Raw genomic sequence first — 6,742 nt, 5'->3', positions numbered from 1 at the left:
TGATGGTCCAGGTTATGCACCACTTGTCAGTTTTGTCAACCACAAACTGTATCAGTTGTTACTTTTTACTTTCTGATCCAGGTTGAAAATGCTATATTGCATCTGACCTACACTAACTTGAAAAGCGTCATTCAGTGCAACTTTTTATTAGCTTCTTCTTGAGACTTGCAGGCTAGTAGTCATTTCTTAATCTTCTTAGTATGTGATTATGTACAGTAAATCTTTTTGACTTACGGTGCTAGGTCAATGCCTTACAAAAGTTTAAGTATGTTGCACCTATGCAGTCCCCTTTGTTAAACCAAATGTATAATGATGTCTTCAAAGAATGAAATTAGGCTTTTTTTTTTCTTTTTTTCCTCTACAAAATCTATATCCTGTAAACCTTTGGATTATAGGTTTTATTCTTCATTCATTCATTCTTCATCTCAACAGCTCTTCCGTTATTTTGCCTCAGACTAATTTTGACATTGAATCATTTCATTTGCCTTTTGGGAATACTGTCATTGAATGTCTTACGGTATTTCTCTAATATCCCAAGTTGAATGAAAATTAGAATCAATGGGCTAGAGAGCTTGTTAGTCAACTGGAAAGACTCCTGCTTGTTTGCTGACTTTAAAATATATGTCCCCAGCAGATGTTGTCTAACTTCCTACTTTGATACTAAGGTACTGGAGAGAAGTTGCTATTTTCGTACTACTACTGCCACATTCTGTTTCTTTCTGAATATGGGATTAGAAATATTTTGTTGACTGATTGTCCTTGTTCTGTGTCACTAGCAATTTAATCATTTTTATTTAGCATGGATCAGTACTATTAGTAATATTTGTTTACTTTTTATTTTAAAAAATGAATGAAAGTTCCAAAATCCATATTATCTGTAGTTTTGATAGCTGCAGAGCTTTCCTTACCAGTTTTCTCTATTTAATAATACCTAATTTATGTCAGTTGCTGTCTGGCCTTCCTCTTTTCGATGTGTTATATTTTGGCCTTTTCTCTCTCTTTTTAAATTGTTTCTTCTTGCTCACAGACTTCCTCACTGAACCCAGGACAAGCTTTTACCCAGTTTCCCCCTCTTCCTTGATTGTGGAATTGGAGCTTTTTTGGCCATATAATAAATTTTTCTTAACAGTTTTCATTCACATTTTTCCGTTTTACATTTTTTTCTTATGCACAACTCAGTTTACAGTTTTGCTCACTTTGGCAATTGGCTTTGTGAGGCACAGACTCTGGATAGGTTTATTACTGCTTGTGGCTCTCCTCCACATGCCCATATTCAGTAGGAACAGGACAAAACTGCCAGTTTCTGCTCATGTTATTATCTTGTCTTGTATGCATCACCTCGAAGTCTGAAAAATTGACCTGTTTTGGGTGCAGTGTCTTGTATCAAGAAAACTAGTTTTGAAAATTGGAAGTATATTTTGCTGACTGGCTGGATTCCTTGGGGAGTGTCTTGCAAGTTACAATTCCTTGCAGTGTTTGCTTTTTTTTTTAACATGTTAAAGGTGCTTGAAATCACCTTACCTTGTTTGATTTGTTGTTTTCTAATGTCTTCTATCCTTCCCCTTCTTGGAATTGTTGCCAAGCATGGGGATCTATATGTATTTAAGGCTGTACAATTCTTTTGTTACCAGTTATTTCAAAGATATTGCTTGTGTTTGTGCAGTTTGCTGCTGTTCCTGTAATTTTTACTGTTGCCCAGGAAGAAACCAATGATTTTTATTAAGGGACTTTCCCATCAAGTTTCAGAAGTGCCACTTTATTCCAGGATTTATTTTTTTCCCCCTCATCAACGAAAAATTCTTATTTCTGTGTTTACCCAGGCTCCTGTTGGTGGTGTAGAAATAATTGAAAATACCTTATTCTCATTATCACTTACTCAAGTTTGTATCAGGTCTTCCTCATCGAATTTCTGAGGCTATTTAACACATATAAAGTACTTCAGGTGATTTTAAAAGTCTGGTTACTACCTGCAGGATGCAAAATATAACATCCACACAAAATTATCCCCTACTGAGATGAAGCTGCAATTTCCACAGTCTGCAGCTTTTCAGCTTTGTACACTCAAGGTGACAACAGTTCAATTATTTAACTTCCACTCACAAGAATGGAATATTCTCTTTACTTTCTCTTCAGCTCCCTGAATTCTTTAACTATGCATTTTCTTTGTGATGCCAATCCATTTGTTCCTGTGTGTCTGTACCCAAGAAGACCTTACATTGACTCTGGAGTTCTGCCTTAGGCTGCATCTAGAGTCTCTGCTGGAAGGCGGTAGCACTTTTTCTTCTTGTCTTTTCTGAATCCATTGTCAGTTCTAAGCTGGATTTTGCAAATTGTCACTGCTTTAAAAGGAAACATCACGTAGGCTGGAAATCATTTAGAAAAGTCACCCACAAAACAGTAACTGAACCTCAGCTGTGACTAATGATAGTATTGCTGCTCTACCATTCAGTTAAATCTTCAAGAAAGATTTAAGACTTTTCATAATTTAAAGACTTATGTTTAATCAACCATGTCCCTTATTAAATTTTTTTTGTTGGTTATCACTGCCATTAAAACTACCGTTCTATTTTACTTTTTTTTTTAACTTCATAGGGTCTTGTTATGCCTGTGTTCAGTACATTAAAGTATTCTGCTATCAGAAATCTTTTTCTTTTGTAATGAGTTACAGACCATGATCAAGCCACTGTATTCATCTTTCCAAACAGCTAAATTAAGTCAAGCTGGTTTAGGTATCTCACGATAAGGCTTAGCTCCATCATGTAGCATTTACCTATTGCCTTTCATTTTCCCTTATGAACGGCCAGGCTGTGCAGTATGTAGATGCAAGTCTTGCTACATTATTCCTAGACAGTTATTTTGAACCACCAAATTTATATGGCCATAAAAGAATATGCAATTCTTTTAATGAGATCTTTTTCATTAAATTAGATCAAATAACATTATGTTTCCTTTTTTAGCTGAGTGTAACCCAAATTGATTACACTCTGATTTTGCCAAATCAGTGTTAGGTTAACTGGCTTATAGCAACCTGGATAATCCCCCATACTTTTTCAAATATTTTTAAATGAAGGTATTTACTTGTTTTCTGGAACACATTCAAACTCCGAGGTTCTTCTGAAAGGAAAGTCCATTATTTCCATCTGCTTGCCAGATTATTCTTTTAAATCTTGATTGTGAGCTTCTAGCTATGCAACTTCTAGGATATTTTATGGGTAGATGGGTAGAACTAAACATCTTCCTGAATATCATGGACAATTGGTAATCTTTCATTACTTCACAGATTTGTCTACATCTTCCATCTTTCTTCATAATATAGAATATAATTGAGATCCTGCCTGTCTTCTATATTTTTATTATTTTATCATCTTTGTATCAACTAAAGGTTATATATCATGTCTAGGATTTTCTTCTAATATTTTGCAGGTGATGTACCTGAAAGATGCCCAAGTTTACTAGTACAGTTTCAGAACATAGAATGAAATCGCTCTGTACATTTCATTAACTACACAATAGGTACCTGTTCAATCGTCATTCCAGGTACAACAGATTAAATTTGTGTGCATGGTTTCTTGTTTCTGTATAGGACACCGAAGTACTAGAGAGATGTAGTGACTTGGTCCAACAAACATTTCGATTTCATGTAGTGTCTGTGTAATGAATGGAAAAAAAAAAACAACTGCAAGAAAAGAAATCATGACGCCAAAGAACTAGAGTCTATGCCTAGTTTTGCTGCTCAATTAGGATATGCTTTTGGAACGCGCACACTGCTATAACATGGGGCATTTGGCATCCTCTTCCGTATGTAAAGCTGATTTACCACCTTGGGGGCAGGTGCTCCAGTTCAACTGATGTTTGTGAGAATGAAGTGTGGGTACATCTACTCTTTTCTGAAGAGAAGGAAATGCAGAGCAGGGGCCTCTGAACTGAGAATGTAAAAAAGAGAAGAGTTGAATGTGTGCCTCTACAGCAAAAAGGGAACTAAACAAGAAACTTTGGAGTTGTAGGCCTACTGCTGCGGTATGCGTAACAATCCCTCTCAAGTACTGACTACCTTGTGGTCCTTGGAGAACACTTAAAGAGGTCTGTAAGGTAACTGAAAAGCTGGAGGCTTAAATTTTATGCAGATGTTCACATTTCCAAGGGAAAATGCGCAGGCATCTGTAGATCAATAAAGTCTGAGAACCTAGTCCAGACTACTTCAGGAGGCTGTTTAGTTTCCCTCTGCGAGATGCACAGGCTTTCCACTCACTGATCAGTCAGGTCCTGCATCAAACCCGGAGGTATTTATCTCCTAGCAATATGATGTAACTGAAGTAGCAAACTCCTGTGGGGGTGGAAATAACCCTTGGAGTTAAGCAGATGTGTCTTTGTTACTACAGTAGTTACATGATTATCAATATACAAGGCTGGGTGGGGCTAGATGTAGTCACATGCCTCCAGAGCATATTCCAGTTGAGGAAGCTTCTTCCTGCATCAGTGCTACAGCTTTCACCTGTAGAAGCATTTAAAAATATCATGCCTCTCACCAAATACCTGCAGTGGTGACTCTTCAACTCTTCAAATACCTGAAGTGGTAACCTGGATCAGGTTGCTTCTGGAACCCTGGGAGATACACTTCTACATGAACCTCAGTGCCTCAGCTTTTTAAAGCAAGAAAAAAGCAAACTTCTAGATTCAGAGCTCGGGAACTAGCTTTTCTTGAAAACGCTTCTACTGGCCAAAATGCCATGGGGTTATAAAAAAACTCCCTCTCCCATCTGATTTCCAACTTCATAGAGGTAGTTAACAAGGTTAAAATTCATTTGTATGCTTTGCTAAGGTTTACCATTTAGGTTTTAGGCAAGGATGTCTTTGCCCCGTCTTTTGTGTCTGCAGCTGCAACAAAGCCAGAGGGGTTTTTTCTTTCCATTTCATTGGTCCAGTATTTTGACACCTCCGTAGCCTTGACTTGGAGGATAAACTGAGATTCTCAGGTAGTCTCTTAACTAAATCAGTGATGTCTAAGAATGTCTGTTTCTTAAGATCAGCTCCATTCAGCACAGTAGCTCCAAACACAATGTATTTGGGGGTGCCTGGTTTAGTGTTGTGACAGGGCAGAGGAAGTAGACTTTCTAAGTAACAGCCACATCCTTCGCCTTATTTAAGGAGTGTAAGGCAATTTATACAATTTTAAGTACTTTAAAAACAAAGTGAGGTTTAACAATAATGTTTAGCTTAACTGAAACAAGCTCCTTTGCAACAGAACTGAAGAGCAAGAACGTTTTTTGAATAATTAAAAACATTGAGTAACTTTAATGACTTTTAATTACCCCATGCAACACTACAGGCTTGGGGCAAGTGTCTGGAAAGCTGTGCAGAGGAAAAAGATCTGGGGGTGTTGGTTAATGCTCGCCTAAACATGAGCTGGCAGTGTGCCCAGATAGCCAAGAAGGCCAATGGCATCCTGGCTTGTATCAGAAATAGTGTAGCCAGCAGGACCAGGGAGGTGATCGTCTGCCTGTACTCAGCTCTGGTACTCAGTGAGTACTCTGCACCTCGAGTGCTGTGTTCAGTTTTGGGCCCCTCAGTACAAGGACATCGAGGCCCTGGAGTGTGTCCAGAGAAGGGCTATGAAGCTGGTGAAGTCCTGTGAGGAGCGGCTAAGGGAGCTGGGGTTGTTTAGTCTGGAGGAGGCTCAGGGGAGGCCTTATTGCTCTCTGCAACTGAAAGGTAGGTGTGGGGAGCTGGGGGTCAGCCTCTTCTCAGAGATAATTAGTGACAGGACTAGAGGGAATGGCCTCAAGTTGTGCCAGGGGAGGTTCAGGTTGGAAATGAAGAGACATTTCTTCTCAGAAAGAGCAGTCAGGCATTGGAATGGGTTGCCCAGGGAGGTGGTGAAGTCACCATCCCTGGGGGTGTTTAAGGAGAGGTTGGATGTGGTGCTTAGGGACATGGTTTGGTGGGTGACATTGGTGGTAGGGGGACGGTTGGACCAGATAATTTGGGAGGTATTTTCCAACCTTAATGATTCTGTGATTTTAACAGGACTATTTGCATCTTCAGAACACAGAGGCTCAGTGAATTAACCAAACAGTGTATCAGCAAAATGGTCAGTAATTCAAACAGTTGCAGTTCATTTCTCATCACAGCTTCTCAGAGTTGGGTTGTAGGTTGCTAAAAGGCTTAATCCTAGAATGTCCCTATAAATACTGGTATGGTGCCTTGGAGAACTTTTAGGAGGAACAAAAAGAAACAAGCCTGGTCAGTTTTCCTCATGGACAGTACCTAGCAACAAGGTATCTTGAGCAATGACTGTTGTTATACAGTCTATTGGGAGAGTCGGGGAAAAAAAAAAGCAACATAGGTGATAGAGTGGGCAGGAGAAATGCAGATGAAGTTTAACATTTACCAAATACAAACCTGATGTCTCCTAAGCATTATGGATGCAAAATTAACCCTGACCTCCTGAACAGCAATCCTGAATTTAGGTCCTAAGGACGATAAGATGATAATTGTCTCGATTTATTTATAATTAAATTTGTGACCTAGCACATCTTCTTGTGTGTACAACCACTAGCAAAGAACAGTTTAGGGATGCATTCCTGAAGTCTATATCAAGTGTGTATCTCTAATCTAGAAGCCGTGTGTGGTGTATGGGCATGAAAGTAGTTCTGTCAAGATGGAGAAAAAAAGAGCACGGTAGATGTTGAGCTTCGCTTCATGGCTTTATTGGTTTGTTAGGTACCTTGGGTTTGTACCACAA

This window comes from Anser brachyrhynchus (assembly GCF_964034855.1).
Source record: "Anser brachyrhynchus genome assembly, chromosome: 1".
In the NCBI taxonomy this organism is placed as follows: Eukaryota; Metazoa; Chordata; class Aves; order Anseriformes; family Anatidae; genus Anser; species Anser brachyrhynchus.
This window is presented reverse-complemented; position numbering follows the sequence as displayed.